Source organism: Mastomys coucha, unplaced genomic scaffold (assembly GCF_008632895.1).
Source record: "Mastomys coucha isolate ucsf_1 unplaced genomic scaffold, UCSF_Mcou_1 pScaffold1, whole genome shotgun sequence".
Classification (NCBI taxonomy): Eukaryota; Metazoa; Chordata; class Mammalia; order Rodentia; family Muridae; genus Mastomys; species Mastomys coucha.
The window spans coordinates 41,779,848-41,800,096 of record NW_022196891.1 but is presented as its reverse complement, the minus strand read 5'-3'; the positions used below and the strand labels follow the sequence as shown (position 1 = coordinate 41,800,096).

General features: G+C 35.2%; 1 long non-coding RNA gene across 1 annotated transcript; it reads right to left on the bottom strand.

Moving 5' to 3' along the window:
• Positions 1-509: 509 nt before the first annotated feature.
• LOC116070448 lies at positions 510-7,764 on the bottom strand. Its single transcript, XR_004110396.1, has 5 exons — positions 7,525-7,764; positions 5,139-5,244; positions 1,849-1,969; positions 845-920; positions 510-576 (listed from the first exon to the last, which is right to left on the bottom strand). It is a non-coding gene; the product is annotated as an uncharacterized LOC116070448 (long non-coding RNA).
• Between the last annotated feature and the right edge of the window lie 12,485 nt (positions 7,765-20,249).

The following is a 20,249-nucleotide window of genomic DNA, read 5'->3' as shown; positions in this document are numbered from 1 at the left end:
AAAAAAAAAAGATGAAAACAATCACAAATTCTCAATGAAAGTTTTTCCATAGACTTGCTTGAGTATCCTCACTTGACTCCATGAGTGAGGATTCCATGAGTGCTTTGGTTATAGCCTGAGCTTGACAGAAATTTCAGCAACAAGCTGCTATCATTATCATATGCAGTTGATAAGGTGATGATGTCAAAAAAAGGAACTAAATGTACTATCTTCTGATTAAATCTTAATAATTCCACGTCTCTGCCATGAGGCTGTGACCATCTTGTCTCTGTAGTTATAGCTTTCTTTCCTTCAACTTCAATTGTTAGTTGACTGCAACATTTATTCTCCACCAATTTTGTTCACACAATCCCCAATATCTTTGTGTTTATAGAATAGGGGGCAGTGCAGGACAAAGAAGGTTCCTTATAAATAGTTCAAATAGTTTCAGATCTTTGCTGTCCCACAGAAAGTAGTGCTTTGTTACACTGAAGGCTCCATCAGTCCATAAGCTTTGTTCTTTTACTTACCTAGCCATATTCCAAAGGAGATCTTTCTTGAAATTACACCATAAAAACCATGTGCTGATCTTAGAACCTATGGTAAAAATTAGTAGGGTCATTGACACCAGTGCCTGCAGGAACTTCCCATCCACTAGTGTCTACCCAGTGTCCAGAAAGTCATTACAATTTTGACATAGTATGCCTTTGCCAGCTCAGCTCTCCAGAAACTGTTTTTTTTTTCTGTGAAAGACCATTGGATTCTCTCTTTTTCTCTCTCTCTCTCTCTCTCTCTCTCTCTCTCTCTCTCTCTGTGTGTGTGTGTGTGTGTGTGTGTGTATGTGTGTGCATGTGTGTGTACTTACCTCTATGGATTTCAGAAGGTGCTTTGTCTTGTAACTCCACTTCTTAATGGCTAAGATTCCATTGTTTAGTGCCATTCTGGTTAGGATGAGAGGAATATCTTTCAAGCATTTTAAAATTTTAATTTATTAGGCTTTTAATAAAATAGAATTACATCACTTTTCCTAACATTCCTTTCAAATCCTTCTAAGTTTCTCAGTCATCTCACATAGACCCCCTCAAATTTATAACTTCTATTATTATTATTATTATTATTATTATTATTATTATTATTATTGCTATATGTATGTATGTATATGTATGCACAAAAGTTATTTTAACTTGCTGAGTTTCTTTTTGTCATTTGTTTGTATAGTTAGGGTGCTTACTACTGTTACTGTACAACAAATAAAGAGGCTCATCCTTGAGAGAGGTTAATTTGTCTTTTTCAGCATTAAGTTGTCTATAGATTTTTATAGACAGTAGTTGTTTACAGATCTTTGTCTAGGGTTGAGATTCCTTAAAATTTCCTCCTTTAATGTTAACATTTTTATTGACATTGCTATTGCACTAGTCTTGTTTATGTAACCAGTTTTGGGAGAGACTGATTCCCTGGAATTTTGTCTCAGATTCATTCTGTTCCATCTTCTACAATGGTCTTTGAGCCATAGATACAGAATTTCTGATAGAGATATATTTGCTCAGCTGGGCTCCTATAATCTTCTGATCTCTGCATTTATCCAGTTTTGATTTTCTGTAATGCTTTCCATTTTCTGTAAGAGAAGACTATCTGATGAGTTGTGGTAACTGAACTTATCTGTGAATACAAAGATAAGTTTTATAATGTAGATACAACTAGATTATTTTATTTATTTGTTTTTGTAATGATCCCTGACATTGCTAGCCCCTGAAGCTGGGTAGTTTTCCAGTGCCAGATATGCAGATATGATTTCTCTCATGTTGACTGGGCTATAAGAACAATCACACATCTGTTTCTTACCCTGATTTGTGAGTGCTTCTATTTTACCTTTATTCAAAACTTGATATGCTAGTAATTGTCAGGGTTCATCAGTGTTGCAGCTGGGTAGGATTGTTTATTGGTACTCTTTCCTTGATAGTTCCCATAATATCTTGTAGAACCAACGAAGCTAGACAACAAGAGATAGAAATTTAGGTCAGACCTAGCTTGAACCATGTGAGTTTGGTATCTTATGAAGTCACTTGAACTACTCTGACAAACAACTAGAAAGGATGATTCTTATGTCCAGTACTAAGAATTTTGCAACTCTAAGATTCTTCTGGGAAGTATGTACATATATAAAATATGTACAAATATAGTATGTGTGTGTGTGTGTGTGTTTGTGTGCGTGCATGTCTGTAACATACATCTTGTGTTTAGAGTTACTTTTTAGCATCCTCCTTATGAACTTCTTCCTCATCAAATTGATTGTTTCCTCAGTTATACAGAAATTTTTCAGATTTATGATCCCAGGTGTAAATTGTCAGCCTTAATTTCTTGGCATACATAGTCTTGTTCAAAAGTTCGATCCCCAGAAACAAAGAAAAGTTTTACCAATAAAATATTATAAAGAAATAAAGACCCACATATATTCTGATTCACCTGAGTCCAAAAAAAAATTAAGGATGACAAAAACCCCACTAAAATTTTTAAAAAGCATGTAAACTAATGGTGATTAAACAAATCATATTATTAAATAATGATAGTTAATCTATAGGAAAGATTAATAGTAGCCCTCAGAAGGAAATCTATAGGATTAAATATCTACATTAAAAATTGTAAAATGTACAAATGAAAGAATTAATTATTCTTAGATATTCTTATTATTAAGAATTTAGAAACTAGACCCAATCCCAATAGATTTCTCAAAATAGTAAAATTAAAAGCAGAAATTAATGAAATAGAAATAAAAACACAATATAAAAATATCAATGAATATAAGAGCTGATTGTTTTTAATATAAACTAAATAAACAGACCAAAAAAAAGGTGTGACCCCAATTATCCTAAATAGAAATAACCAGAAAAATATTTTATTTATTTATTCCTTCATTATACAATATATCAAAACTGCAGCAATTCTTTCTTCTCCTTAACCCAATACCTCCCACCCTTCTCTCTTTCCCTGATCCTCAATTTCCCTTCAGAAAAGAGTAGTCCTCCAAGTGAAAACAACTGAACTCAGACTAGCAAGATGAAGTAAGAATAGACATATACCCTCATACCAAGGCAAAACAAGGCAACCCAGTAGGAGGAAATAGGTTCCATGAGCAGGCAAAAGTGAGAGACACTCCTACTCCCATTGTTCAACAAGTACCCCAAGCTAAAGAAGCACAGAATATATATATACAGAGAACTGAAGTAGACCAATGTAGGCTCCATGGTTGCAGCATCAATCTCACTGAGCTTCTATTATCCTTGCTTAATTGATTCTGTGCTGGGCAGTGTTCTCCTTGCGTCCTTGACTCTACTGATTACTATAATCCTTTCATTCCTCTTCTGTAAAGTCTCTCAAGCTCTGCCTAATGTTTGACTGAAATTCTGTTTCTGCTCCCATTAGCTTCTAGAAGAAGCCTATCTGGTGATGACTGGGCTCGGCACCGATCCTATAGATATAGCAGAATATCATTAGGAATCTTTTCAATTGCCTTATTGTTTTTTTGTCAGCTGTTTTGGGGTCTACCCTTCATCAATGAGCCCTTCATGTTTTAAGAAGATAACAGAACACAGAAAGATCTCCGATGCAGTAGGCGACATAGCAAAAATGATCATGATAACAAAATAATCTACAGATTCAATGCAATTCTTTTCAAGGAAAAAAAAAAACCTAATTTATACAATATCCTTCCACAAATCCAGCCTTACAAAGGATAATAGATGGAAAACTAAAATACAAGGAGATAAACTACACCCTAGAAAAAGCAATTCTACATCCGATAGAGGCTAATATCCAATATGTACAAAGAATTCAAGAAGTTAGACTCCAGAAAATCAAATAACCCTGTTAAAAAATCATATACAGAGCAAAACAAAAAATTCTTAACTGAGGAATAGTGAATAGCCAAGAAGTATCTAAAGAGTACACATGGAGAGACCCATGGCTCCAGCTGCATATGTAACAGAGAATGGCTTTGGCGAGCATCAATGGGAGAAGAGGCCCTTGGTCCTGTGAAGACTTGATGCCCCAGTGTTTGGGAATGTCAGGATTGGGAGGAAAGAGTGGGTGTGTGGGTGGGGTCACACTCTTATAGAAGCAGGGGGAGTGGGGATGGGATAGGGGATTTCCTGAGGTAAAACTGGGAAAGAAGATAACATTCAAAATGTAAATAAAGAAAATATCCACCTAGTAGTAGTGGCACATGCCTTTAATCCCAGCACTTGGGAGGCAGAGGCAGGCGAATTTCTGAGTTCGAGGCCAGCCTGGTCAACAGAGTGAGTTCCAGGACAGTCAGGGCCATACAGAGAAACCCTATCTTGAAAAACCAAACAGAAAAAAAAAAGGAAAGAAAATATCCAATAAAAAATAAAGATAGACAATAAATAGGACCACATGAAATTGAAAAGCTTCTTTAAGGTAAAGGACACCATAAATAAGACAACATGCCAGCCTACAAAGGATAAAAGGTCTTTATCAACTTCACATTTAATAGAAGGTTAATATCCAAAATATGCAAAGAACTCAAGAAACTAGGCATAAACAAACCAAGCAATCCAATTAAAAATGTTGTATAGAGCTAAACAGAGATTTCTTATTAGAGGTATCTAAAATTACTAAGACACATTTAAAGAAATGTTCAACATCATTAGTCACCAGGGAAATACAAATCAAAACTACTTTGAGATTCCATCTTACCCATGTCAGAATGGTTAAAATCAATAGCACAAATGACAGTTTATGCTGGCAAGGATATGTAGCAAGAAAAACTTCTACTGCTGGTGGGAGTGCAAACTTGTACAAACACTATAGAAATCAATATAGCAATTTCTCAGATAATCAGGAATTGATCTACCTTAAGAACCTTCTCTACCACACTTGGGCACATACCCAAAAGTCTTCCCATCATACCACAAGGAAACTTCCTCAAATATGTTCATAGTGGCTTTATTCATAATAGCCAGAAACTGGAAATAACCTAGATGTCCCCCAACAAAAAAGAATGAAGAAAATTTATATGATGGAGCATTATTTAGCTATTAGAAAATGTAACATCAGGAAAATTGCAAGCAAATAGTTGGATCTAGAATATTTCATCCTGAGCAAAGCAACACAGACCTAGAAAGACAAACATATGTACTTACTTGTACATGGATATTAACTCTTAAGTAAAGGATAACTATGTTACAATCCACAAATTCAGAGAAGTTTATACAGGAGAAGTCTATGGGTGGTGGGTCCTGGATCTCCCTGAGAAGAGAAAATAGAATATATTTTGTGTGTGGAACAGAGGTGGGAGGGATCAGAAACAGGGAAGGGTAAATAGTATGGGGAGACACAACAAAAGCAGGGAGGCATTTAGCGTGTGCTATGGAAACCTAGTTCAGTGAAAACTTCCTGGAACCTAGGAGGTTGACCCTAGCTAAGATTCTTTGTACTGGATGATATACAACCTAAACCAGCCATCTTCTGCAACGAATCTAGGTTGCTAATAATGGTACTGGGACACCAACCCGGCCACACAATCTCTGACCCACAACCTGCCCTGCCTGAAAGATGTGTTGGGGCAATGTTGGCTCAAAACTTATAGGAGTAATCTACCAATGACTGGTCAAAAATAAGGCCCGTATTAGAGGAAGTCAATACCAAACACTGCCTAGATGACCAGGATCAGAAAAATATTAAAACAGATGGCAACATAACAATACAGAACGTATTATTCAGGAATACTTTAAAAGTTTAAAAACTTTGACCCCACTGAATTGGAAAATCTAAAAGAAAATGATAAAATTTTGATTGATTCATACCAATAGCCAAAGTTAATACAAGAAGGTACCAACAACCTCAACAGACCCAGAACAAAAGAGCATATTGAAAACAAATAAGCCTTATGAATAAAAAAAAAAAAAACAATGTCCATATGGATTATACTAGACTTTCATTGAAGAACTACCAATTAATCATACCTAGATTCTCTAAAGAAATAAAAACAGGGATAAGTCCTAAACTCATTTAATGAAGCCATTATTACTCTACAGCCAAATCAGGTAAAGGAATTTAAAAAATAACATAAACAAAACTACAGATCAATACCTTTGATAAACAAAGATACAGAAAGTCTAAATAAAATAGTAGCAAAGCAAATAGAAGTATTTATCAAGAAGATCATTCATCACAATCAAATTTTCTTTGTCCCAGAAGTACAGAGTAGGTTCAATACATGCACACCAATGAATATAATAAATCATATAAATGAACTTAAAACAAAAATTATGTGATCATCTGAAGAGATTGAGAATATATCTTTATCAAAACCAAAATGCTTTCATGGTAATTGTTCGAGAAAAAATAAGACTGGAGGGAACATACCTCAAAACAATAAAGGCTATATGTGAAAATCCAGAGCCATATTATGATAAATAGAGAAAAACTTGAATTAGTCCCTTTAAAATCAGGAATGAGACTGTTATCTCTAGTCCTTTTCAGTATAATATCAGAATCACCAGTTAAATTGATAATCAGAAATACATTAAAGAATTACAAGTTGAAAACAGTCAAATAATTCATATTTTAATGATATATTATACTGAGACATCAAAAATTCTACCATAAAATCTAAAGAAACAGTAAATAATATTTTCAAGATGCAGCTTGAAAAATCAGCTTACAAAAATTAGTATCCTTTTGGTATATTAATTTATTTTGTTATATATATATGTATATATATATATATATATATATATACACACACACACCTTTTGAGATATATATATATATATATATATATATATATATGCTATATATATATATATATATAGCAAATAAAATAGAAGTTCCAAACATGAACACTCATCACTACAGCCATCTGATATTTGACAAAACGGCTAAAGCTCTGTATTATGGGGCACCAATATGGGTATGTTGTACCTTCAATACTTTTCCCTCATATTAATGATGAATAATTCAGATAAAGATAAATCAAGAAATGTTCTATGGAGAAATGGATTAAAATTCACTAAAATTACCAAAGTCATGGAAAATGCAATGACACATTAAGACATTGTTACTGATTGAAAAACTAACAGGAAAAGTGGATCTACTATATATAATGTGGAATTAGGAAGTTAGTCCTGAGGGGGGAAAACATGTATTTTTTTGAATAAATTAGTAAAGTCTAAATAATGTCTAGTTTACTCACAGCAATGTGCTAATGTTGGTTTCTTAGTTTGACAAATGTACATGAGATGGCAATAATGTTAGAATTTAACTTGAAAGTATTGGAAAGCTTTACTATCTTTGCAAGTAAAAAAATCTAGAACTCAAAAAAAGAAAAAGCTACTATCAACTGAATGTTGTTACATCAAACCCTTAGATCAAAACTTATTGTTTAACATGATGACATTATTTCCAAGTGGGGTCTTTGTTATGCCATTGGGTAATCATGGTGACCTGATGAATGATGACCAATGCGCTCTCTCAAAATTTCACCATAGAAAGACACGGAAAGACAGACTTTTAGACGAGTCTTACCAGATCCTGAATTCTACAGATTATGGATTTCAGAGGCTCCAGGACTGTGTTAGGAATTGGTTCTAATGCTTTGTCTTAATTCAGCTTCCAAAAGCCACGCTTCCAGACATTGAGGGTTCCTTTCCCCAGCTGGCTTCGATTGGTAATAAAAAGTGGCTGGGCAGGGAGACAAAAGCAGGACTTTTGGATTGCTCAGGCAAGGTGCTAAGAGAGAAGAAGAGGAAAAATCGCTGTAACTCAGAGGGAGAGTGTTCAGATTTAAGACTTCTGGAAGAAAAATGTATGCGCCCTATGGGGAAGGGGTGGGCTCCCCAGAAGGTAACAGAGCAGCTAAGATAAAATATAGATTTAGAAGGTGTGAAGAAAGGAATAACAGATGGGAATGTTTGTTAACCAAGCAGAGGTTTAGAAGTGTCCATCCCTTGAGCTAATCAAGACATATCAAAATTAGCTGGCATATGTGTGTCTTTCATTCTAGAATTCAGAGAGCTCTTGGGCTGGTGTAGTACATGCTGCAACCTCTGGGAGCCAAATGGATTAACTAATTAACCCCCACAAATGGTGCCAAGATAGTAGGCAAGCACTCCCTTTTAAAATCTCTTGAGAGGCTCTGACAGTGCCGGACTAATACATAAGTAGAGGCTCACAGCCATCCACTGGACTGAGCACAGGATCCCCAATGAAGGAGCTAGAGAAAGGACCCAAGGAGCTGAAGGGTTTGCAGCCCCTTAGGAAGAACAACAATATGAACTATTACCCTCAGAGCTCTCAGGGACTCAACAACAAACCAAAGAGTACACATGGTGGGACTCATGTCTCCAGCAGCATATGCATAGCAGAGGATGGCCTATTTGGTCATCAATGGGAGGAGAGGTCCTTGGTCCTGTGAAGGTTCTATGCCCCAGTATAGGGGAATACAGGGCCAGGAAGCAGGAGAGGGTGGGGTGATGAGCAGGAGGAGGGAAGAGGGAACAGGCTTTTTTTCCCCCCTAGGAGGGAAAACTGGGGAAGGAGATATCATTTGAAATATAAATAAAGAAAATATCTAATAAAAAATTAATTGGAGATTCCTGAGTGGAATACACACATACCATGATATAAGATTAGGAGGACTGGAGAATTGATTTCTCAGTGAGCTATGCAGAGTCACATGGTTTCCTGGAAAACTACAAAACTAAAACAATGGAACACAGTCACCACAGGAAATTTATCCCTAGTCCTTCTATAAGGATTTAGCTACCTCAGAGAGCTTGAGCTCAGAGGGGCTGGGAGGCCCTGCTGTACAAAGAGACAGGGAGAGATAGAGAGAGAGAGAGATAGAGAGAGAGAGAGAGAGAGAGAGAGAGAGAGAGAAAACCCTGTGATAGAGGTAAATAAAATTTGATTTAATTATTTTAAGGATAGAACGGAGTATAAAGGTAATTGTTTAAATGTTTTTTGTTTGTTTGTTTGTTTGTTTTTGTTTTTTGTTTTTGCTTTTCGAGACAGGGTTTCTCTGTGTAGCTTTGGCTGTCCTGGAACTCACTCTGTAGACCAGACGGGCCTCGAACTCAGAAATCCGCCTGCCTCTGCCTCTCAAGTGCTGGGATTAAAGGCGTGTGCCACCACTGCCCGGCTGTTTGAATGTTATTAAATATACATGAAATAAAGAAATCCAGTCCTTTGATCTGTAATATAGGAAATAAAGGCAAGGAGGGAAAATAGAAAGAATGAAAAAAATGCATTAAAAGAAGATATTAAAAGTCTATGCCAGAGCAACTCTCTGGCTCTTCAAACATTGCCTACATGGTATTTCTGTGATTGCTCATCCCAATATTATAAAAATAGAGTCTGGAAATAGGCTTATACAACAAGTAGAATTGAATTTAATTAAATACATAGATGAATAAATAACTGAGGTTTCTGATCTTAAGTTGTAGGTCAGAGAGCAAGGAATAAGTAGAAAAAACTTATCTCAGACAAATAAACATGTTAATTCATGTTACATAAAGAGAGGAGGACATATGTACTCATAGAGAAATTAATCTCCATAGACAGAAGAATTTAAGTATACATAATAAATAAATTGAATCTTTTGATCTAAAAATGATAGGTCAAAAAGCAGGGGATATATACAGCCTAACCTATCTCAGAGAGTACAAACTCAGGCCTTGATCTTACTATCAAAACTTAATTGTGTAAAAACAAAAACAGGAGATAGTTGAGGAGCACTACCCCAACAGATAATATTTGTCTAGATTGTTTTAATTATCAAAATGAAGAATATTATTAGTTTATGGTATTTATGATATTAAAAAATCCTCTGAGAAAGCAGTCAAGCTACTAATTGGTCTAAATTCATTTAGATCTTTAATGATTTCCAGTTACTGGACCAAGGACTTGTTATTTTGGGAGAGAGGTTCAGTTTTTGTATTGACAGGAAAGGAGAAAAGGTTTTTGACTCATACTAGACTGACATGGATCAGATATGACAGGAAAGAACCCTTGAAGATCTTGTGCACAGAAAAGAGAAATTCAAGAAAATCAAACAGGACAGGTAACTTGATCTGCTGATTCCTCGGCATGGGAACAACCCAATAACTGGCTTAGATATAAAAATGTCTCTCACCAAAACTTCAATTAATTTAGACAATAAATCTTGTTGTTTATGGAATCCTGGATATTCTTCACTCTTTCCTTCATATGGCATGGAGGATGATTCATTACAATTAGTTATTGAGCCACTTAACTCATAAAAACACAGTTGTCTTTCACCTGCTCAAACAAGGTGCAAAATCTCATTCTTAACTGATCTGTGTACCTTGAATTATCCATATGAATATCTCAATAGTACTAAAACTTTTGGTTGTGAGATTCACATATTACAGAATGTAGAGCTCTGACAAGATTCATCATCCAGGCCACTGAAATGACCTGCTGTTCCAGCCCCCTAAAATTTCTTCCAAAACAGCTTCAGGATTAGCTAATGATTCCAGATGACCTTGTTTCATCCAAACACTCAGATGGTCCAGTCAGAACTTTAGTAAAATCCTAAGCCTTCTAAATATACAAAGACTGGCTAACAGATGCTAAAGCTAGCTTTCTTAAGTCTAAGCATTTTTTTAAAAAATTTTCGAACCCCTCCTCTCTCCTTTAAAGAATTTCTCATTGTTCCTATTCAGCAAAAAGAAGTTATAGAGAGTTGTCATCCCAATCCTTTGGGTTTGGGTATCTGGTTATGGTTATTTTATAAATTATAAATATCTTGGCATTTTAAGAGATAATTTGGAAATGGTCATAATTTTGAACACTAAGGAAATAGATAGGATGAATTACTAAATTTATTCTTAAACAAAGCATTATATAGGCGCTATCTTACATTGGTATAAATCTTTATAACTGATGCAAATTGAAATTATAACTTTACATTGGTAATGATTATAGATTGATGTAGATTTAAGGTTATCACTGATATAAATTTCTTAAATTGATATAAATTTTGAAATGAATACTGTTACTCTTAGATAGACATTATGCCTATGCAACTTATTTAAGAATGTAAGGCTTCCTCTTTCTCCACAACCTCTCCTGCATCTGCTGTCACCTGAGTTTTTTTATCCTAGCCATTCTGACTGGTGTGAGGTGGAATCTCAGGGTTGTTTTGATTTGCATTTCCCTGATGACTAAGGATGTCGAACATTTCTTTAGGTGCTTCTCAGCCATTCGGTGTTCCTCAATTGAGAATTCTTTGTTTAGTTCTGTACCCCTTTTTTAATAGGGTTATTTGGTTCTCTGGAGTCTAACTTCTTGAGTTCTTTGTATACCTTGGATATTAGCCCTCTATCAGATATAGGGTTGGTAAAGATCTTTTCCCAATTTGTTGGTTGCCGTTTGGTCCTATTGACAGTGTCTTTTGCCTTACAGAAGCTTTGCAACTTTATGAGGTCCCATTTGTCAATTCTTAATCTTAGAGCAGAAGCTATTGGCGTTCTCTTCAGGAAATTTTCCCCTGTTCCTATTTGTTTGAGGTTCTTCCCCACTTTCTCTTCTATTAGTTTTAATGTATCTGCTTTGATGTGGAGGTCCCTGATCCACTTTGGATTGAAAGGATGGTATGTTGGGAATTGGTTCTAATGCTTGGTCTTAATTCAACTCCCCAAAGCCACACTTCCTGATTCTGTGGGGCACCCAGTGGCTTCTGTTGGTAATAAAGAATTGTCATACAGCCATTGGCTGGGTAGAGAGATGGAGGCAGGACTTTAGATTGCACAGGCAAGGGACACACACACACACACACACACACACACAAAACTACACTCACACATATACAAAGAGAGAGAGGAGGGGAATAAAGAGAGAGAGAAGAGAATCACCATGACTCAGAGGGAACAGGATCAGATTTATAAGCTGCATGTGAGAAAGGATCCAACAATGTAGGTGAAAAGGGAATGTGGTCCTATGGAGGGCTTCCCAGAAGGTAACAGGGCAGCAAAGATAAAATATAAAATATAGATTTATATACTGTTAAGCCAGAAATACTAGAGTGAAGTATGTGCTAGCTGCTGGGCAATTTAGAAGTGTCCAGCCATTGTGCTAATCCAGACAGATCAAAATTAGCTGGTGTATGTGTGTCTTTCATTCTCAAATCCAAAGAGCTCTTGGGCAGGTACACCGTGTGCAAGACCTGCTGGTAGCCAAAGTGGTTTAAATAATTGACTTCTACAGACTGTGTAAACAAAAGTTTAACATGTATAAAACACCAAATGTCTGCTATTTTATTATAGCTGTCTGAATATATTGATGAGAAAATAAATTGAAAATAAGTTCCTCATCAAAGTTAAAAATGAATGACAGCCCCTTAGGAGGAACAACAGTATGAGCTAACTAGTACCCTCAGAGCTCCCAGGGACTAAACCACCAACCAAAGAGTACACATGGTGGGACTCATGGCTCCAGCAGCACATGTATAGCAGAGGACGGCCTAGTCGGTCATCAATGGGAGGAAAGGCCCTTGGTCCTGTGAAGGTTCTGTGTCCCAGTGTTGGGGAATGTTAGGAAGCAGAAGAGGGTAGGTTGGTGAGCAGGGGGAGGGGACGGAATAGGAGATTTTGTTTTTTTTTTTTTTTTTTTTTTTTTTTTTTTTTTTTTTGGAGGGGAAACCGGGAGAGGGGATATCATTCAAAATGTAAATAAAGAAAATATTTAATAAAAAAATGAATGACAAACTATTTAATTCCTAGAAGTAGTTTAAGTGTCTAAAGAGAAGCTCTGTACATGGCTGAAGAGTGCAAGGAAGCCATCAATCTGGAGGTCATTCAGAAATTAGAATGTGAGAATTTTCAAAGGATGAGAGCCCAATGAGAGAAGGAGGCTGTTATTATTTCCATTCTGAAGAAGAACAAAACAAAAACAAAAGCCAGCATTAACAGAAAAAGCAGTCTCGTGTAGATAGTTCAAGCAATATTTCAATCAAAGTACAAGAAACTATAACTGAGACATCAGCACATTTTCTCCTATAATATTTATTTCTTCTAGTCCAGTATAGACCATAAGCAAGCCCTTATATTTTCTCCTTCTGGGCTCTTTCCACTGTGAAATTCAGTTTATTTCATTCTTAATTTTATATTCTTTACAAAGATAACCCTTTAATTGTCTTTGAATATGATGGGGTTTAAAGCTTCAATGCAAAAGAAAACAAATTACAATATTTAAAGGAAATAATATTTGAGGGGTTATTAGACATGCTTTAAATCCTTATTTTGGCAAATCACTTAATTTCAAGAAATGAAATTTCTCAAATAACTACAACTTCAATTCTATGACTATTGTTAGGAATCTCTTTAATAATTGAATGATTTGCTATGTTTAATATAATTTATCTGTAAATACCAATTGGAAGCATTAGCACACATTGAAGTACTTTTATAGGGATAAAAGTACAAACAATTCAAAAGTTAAGTTCTAAGAAACATAAGAGGGTTTATAGCCTATTAGAAGAATTAAATTCATATTAAGCTGAAAATATAAACCAAATAATATCTCAAAACATTTATTATTCTACACTAAGGTTAGGGCAGTCTTCATCCCTCATGAACAAAACTTCTCTTTGCTACAGACAATTACAGAAAACTTTAGACAATAAAAATGCACACTTGTGAAGCCAATCCCAGTAGGTATATCAACAAAACACTATCATACTCAAGACTCAACAAAGACTGTGGGAGAAGGGGCAGAAAGACTGTAAGTCCAGGGAGTTTGCTGTGAGATTGGGTCTCCTTATAAGATCAAAAGATACACCTGCGAAAGCTCACCAACATGGCTGTCAGAATACGAGCTGAAGAGAGCAGCAACAGATTTGCCAAAGTGGATAGTGTAAAGCATAGTAGGCCTAAGCCATGTACATAAAACATATAAGCAAATAACTAATGCTGAGAATGAGATAAATAGTCCAGGGATGAGCACACCAGCTGGTTAACCAATAGATTGTCTGCCCTGAAAACATACACATGCATAACACTAATCAGACTGAGTAGGTTATGTTTGGGGATATGTATGGGTATACAAATAAATATATTATTTTAAAAAATTAGTGGCCATGAAATTGAAAAAGAAATCAAGAAAGGGTGTACATAATTTGGAGGACAGAAAGTAAAGAAGAAAGTTGTAATTATATTATATTATGAAAATAGAAAGAAAGCTATCTATCCCACCATCCACAAAGCAATGTAGTTTCAAATATGTAATTTTATCATACTAATAGTCAAATATTACAGTATTTTTTTCTATCCTTTCTCGTTTTCTTTTGAACTTTCACTAATTGTAGCACATAGACCTCTGCAGTGTGAAGACATTTTGCAATATGTACAATTTTCAACTTGACACACAATCATCCAGGAAGAGACATGCATAACTGATTGTCTACTTTAAGTTGCAGGTGGATGTCTGTTGGGGATTGTCTTTATTAGACATTTAATGTGGAAAGACCAAGTCTAAATGAAGACAACATTATTGTTTTGATTTGAACCCTGGAATGTATAAAGAAAGAATAAAGTAAATTGTGTGTATGCACATATGGTTTTACTCTCTCTGTACTGGATACATATGTGACTAGCTGCTCTCAAGTTCCCATCCCATATCTTGAATTGATAGACTGTAATCTAGAACTGTTCATGCTCTCTCCTAAGTTGTTTTTCCCTGAGAATTTTTATTAGAGCAACAGGGAATAAAACTTAGACAGGTTGTAAATTTAGTTTTGGCTAGCTAAGCAAATTAATAGCTTTGGAAATGAGACATACTCGTATCTAAATTGCAGCATAAGGATTAATCACTGTCTCCAAATGAACAGCATAATGAACAAACCAGATTGATAATTTCAGTTATTATTATTTAACATTTGAGAAGGTAAAAACATAACTCTCATAAACATGTAAATAAAATATAGAACTACAATTTTAAATAACTAATTGTTGAGATAATCAGTAAGATTTTATGTGAGATTCCAAAGAAAATCTCAATAGACATACATGTTAGTCATTACAATTTTGAAAATTGATCTATTAATGTCACAGAATGCAACAGTATCCCTAAGGTAGAAATTGAATACATTCTCATTAGATTAATTTGCATTTATGTAAACTAGCTCATAAATGTTTAACAATTTATAGAATTGTCTAATACCTCAAAAGCTGTGAAAGAGTGAAATGGACATAACAGATGCACTAGACAGAACACTCAGTAATAATTTCCTTTTGTCAAAGATTTCAAAAATCTTTTCTGACAGAATAAAGACTGTTCATTACAAAATATGCATGTAAGGAATAACATGTTGGTGGATCTCTAGGGAGAGAAGAGACAAAATGAAGTTAAATAGATCTGTAGGTACCACCTCATGAAAATGCATTTGGCTTCGTTTGGCATTAGGTAATGGACAGCAATACATCTGAATGAACACAGTAGTCATTTCCACTACTCCTTCAGTGTAGAGAAACTACTGTAAAAATTTAGAGTTAGCTCTGCAAAAGGATATAGTCATCCTTTCTGGGGCAGATTTTGGAACCACTTGGTAGGAATCTGACATTTGCCAAGGACAAGGAAATGGGCTTCAGACAGGAATCTGACATTGGGCCATAACAAGGAAGTAAGCTCAGGCAGGATTCTAATTTTAGATTAGAACAAAAGAGTAGGCTTCAGCCATGGATATGACTTTGGGCTAGGACAGGGAAGTAGGCGCAGATCTTGGTCATCCTGATAACAGTGGATCTTGAGAGTGATCATGGGACTTTGTTTATCGCCTTGCTTGTTCCTAGACTACTTGTGTTTATTGTATTACTTGTTCCTCAACCTAGTACTGATTTTATTACTTGCATGCAATTAAAATGGTATAAAAGCAGATTGGGAAAAAATTAAACTGCCTCAACCTAAGAACTGGCTGGGGTCATGCTACAGTGTTGTTCTAATGTCTTTTTTCTTTTTAATCCTCACTCCTACACTGGGGAAACCTGTTGATTGAGCTGGCCTGGTCAATCCTTGAAGGTTATTCATTTGTAATAATAGAATTCTTCAACCAAGAAACTCCCATGCTTAAGTAGATTCTTCTGGTCTTTATACATATTTAAATTATATCTGTAGGAGAGAGGTCTCTGTCTTGGAGCCCAAAGATGTATATACGTACATGATGTTACATGCTTTTCTGCTAAACCCCAACTTAATATGTTCACTATGTGATGTTAAAAGTTATTTTAGTGTTTGTAGTAGTGTTAATTTTTTTTATGTTTGAGTGTTCAGTTATTTGTAATAGTACAAGTATACATTGATTTTTAAAAATCAGAATTTCAGTTCAGAAAATTTCATAGTTCTATTTGTTACTTAGAGGTAATACACTATAGAAGATCAAGTATAGTTCAGTATTCAAACTGCCATTTAAGGGCTGAGAAGTAACCAAATTATTATAAATGGTAATAGTAATAAAATAATTGTTCAAAGAGAAACTTGATTAATTTTTTAGTAGATGGGTTCCTTTCAAGTTTCCTTTATTAATGCTCCAGAAAAAATGAACTCTCAAAATAGATGGTAAAATATTGTGCTAAATTTGAGTAATTGTTTTATACCAGAAGATAGATTTCATAGAAAAATATAGACATTTGGACTTTCAGGTAAAATCTACTAGGCAATATTCCATCCTTCATTTGCAAAGACAAATTTGGATTACTGATATAGCTTTCATTAGATCCACAGTGGTAACCAGGAGTTGTATTTATTCCAGTTACCTTTCTTTCCCACCCATTCTTGTTGAAGGAATAGATGACTGGACAAAAGTTTCTCCCACAGTCTGGATCTTAGATATTGTTTATTCATCCTTAAGAAGCATTCATCCAGTCAACATTCTTGACCACCCTACTTTGCTCCTGGCAGGTGATGAATAGGTCTAGAGATCTGATTTGAATCAAATATTATTTCTTTAGCAAATTATAGGGAGTAAATGGCGAAGTTACAGGAATACCATAATGTCTAAATGTCTCTCAGTAACTTTAGCAATTAAGACAGTTTAATAACTTCAGGAAATAATTGGCTGGGAATTAAAAATCAGTACATTTTTAATATTACTTGTTCATTTCTATTTGTGTTTAAGGACACTTTCATGAGAACATTTCTTTCTGACCTCTATATTTTCGACAATGATAGAGTAAGCTACTAGAGAATGCAGAGTAATTTCCCTGAGCATTAACCAGTATTCATGAAAATAGATTTATTATGTAATCCACCCTAATGAACAATTATCTTTTGATAACATACTCTATTCAGGAATATAAATGCTGGATCTACTTGATCTATTATACTTATTAAACTTACTGATGCATAAATGAATTCATTTTGGTTAATAAAAGATTCACAAAATCAACTCTTGAATACTTCTAAATTGATTTTTATCACTTTTGATCACTTATATACCATTGTATATGACAATACTTGCAGGCTCAATTTGCACATTTGTTTTTGGTTTTCTATTATTTTGAAAATATATTTACATCATTTACTCTTCCCCTTTCTTCCTTCCAAATTCTTCCATCTCCTATCTTTGTTTCTTTCAAATTTATGGCCTATTTTTCCATTAAATATACATTTTACACATACACACACACAAACACACACACAGATAGAGAGTCTCAGTCTGTAAGTATATGTTTTCAATGATTTTTAAAGCAAATATAAAGAAGAGATTTGAAAATAATCTAAACTATGACATTTGGAGCATAAATCATGATACAAATTACATAAAGGACACATATGGAACAGGTTTAATAATACTAAAGGAGAAAAGAAGTCATTCTGTAGTTCTGTCCTGAGAAAGTAGCCCCTTCATAAATGAGTATAAGGAAAAGAAATATCATGTTTTCACAAATTTCATATGTAAAAAATTAGTAAAATTTTAACTAGTAGTACAATAGTAGATTTTTACATAGTTTTACTTCCTGAAATTAGAGTATATATGTGTGGTAATGCATATGCTAAATAGCTCAATTCACCCACCCCACAATATAGATTTACAATGTGCTTTGGGAATTCTGAATCTGAGAAAATGTGCTACCACTAAACATTATGTAAGGGAAATATTCAAAAAGGGCCTTTAGAAGTTGACACCAGATGAAAAGTCTTATCTACATGAAGGAGTAAAGAAAGCAGGAAAGTGAAACGTGGGCACATAAAATGATGGCACTTTATTCTGTAAAAACGATGGTACTTTATTCTTTCTAACACCCATTTGGTAAACAAGTGACTATGTATAAAAGGGAGAGTACTAGGTGGAGTTAATACTGAACACATCTTTTTCTTCCCCACCAGCTCTGGCTCCACGTGTTCACACACCAGAGTCAACTCGCATCTGCTTTTGAAGTAATGCCCTTGACCCTAAAATTACAATATTTTTTCTTTCAGGGTTCTACTGGATGTCTTAGAGCTTATTTTCCACACAATTCATATGTATCACAGGCACACACACACACACACACACACACACACACACACACAGAAAGGGGGGGCAGAGACGGAGACTCTTATTCAAGTTTATCTCTAACATTTTGAAGGATGTAGCTTAAATATGGGCTAATGGTGCGATGGTATCCTTGCTGCTTTTTTTCTCACCTGAATTTATTTTCCAAAAATCCTAGCTTCATGTGACTGTGGCGAATGCTCATCCATGCCAGGAGATATCACCGTGGAAACTACAAGCATTCTGAGCCTCTAGTTTCCATAAAATTATGTCGTATAAAATGTTTCTAGCAAGAGTTTTTAAGCCAATGTGAATAACTTCCATAATGTATTTGAAGGGGAGCAGGGAGGGATGTGGGGGGAATCATAAGGAGGGAGAGCAGGGGATAGAGAAGGAAGATTGTCTGAGGGTAGGAAGGCAATCTCTAGCCTATCCCAGAGATGGGATAAGCCCTGGAGTGTCTATAAGGGCGACTCTAGCTAAGACTCCTAGAAGTCGGGATATGGATCCTGAAGTTGCAACTTCTTGTAGACAGGCAGGTATCCCAGAGGAGGAATAACAACATCAACCCACTCCAAAATCTTCAACCCAAAACGTGATCAACATGTGCAGGCTCAAAGATCAAGCAGAGACTGTTGGAATGGCCAACCAATGACTGGCCCACATGGAGACTCACCCCATAGGCAAGAACCAATCCTTGACACTATTAATGATACATTGTTATTTTTTGCAGAGAAGAATCTAGCATATCTCCCATCCTTGCTCCACCCAGCAGCCAATGGAAAGAGATGCAGAGCTCACACCAAAACATTAGATGGAGCTCAGGGAGTCTTTTAGAAGAGTTGAGAGGACTGAGGGACCAAAAGAGGTCAGGGACTTCACAGGAATACTAACAGAGTCAACTATCCTGGACCCTTGGAGGCTTCCAGAGACTGAATCACCAACCAAAGAGCAAGCATGGGCTGGACCAAGGCCCCCTACAGATATGCAGCAGATGAGCAGCTCTATCTTCATGTACTCTCCTGCCCCAACATCTGGAGCAGGAGCAATCCCTCAAAAGAGAAGGGGAAGGTAGAATGGGGGAGGACTTGCATGAGGTTGCAAAGTGAATAAGTAAATATTTTTAAAATGTATTTGAATTAAAAAGTCATAGATGTTGAAGTTTCATTTCTAAATATACACAAAATGTTCTGCAGCATCAAGTAATAAATATGCTGAACTTGAAGCTAGTGTCTGTATTACATATATTGTTAAATCCATGATTCAAATGAAAACACATTTTCTTTTGCACTTGCATCATTTGATTTTATATACATACATATGTGTGTGTGTTAAAACAAATTAAATGCTGTTAGAAAAATTATATACATACTGTTGATCAAACATGGATAGCTCCTGTCTTTCACTCACCTCTCTAGGGCTTTAAGTCATGATTTCTTTTTCTAAAAACATGAGTCCTCAAATAGATAAATATTTCTCAGACCTTTAAGTTCATGAAAAAGTGAAAAATAAATTCAAACTCAATTATAATTGTCAATTTTTAAACCAGTTAGGGTTGTCAATATTCTTTTAGAATAATGATATTAAAAAAACACACAAAGTGTCATTAGTATTTGAAACATTTCATTAAGAAGAACATTTTTAACAATAAAAATCGAGGTGCCAAATTCCAAGAATATAAATACTTTATACTGCAAAGAGGAGAATAAAGTGTAAATTTTGCCATATTACTTTTAGGAGAATACAGTGTAAATTTTGC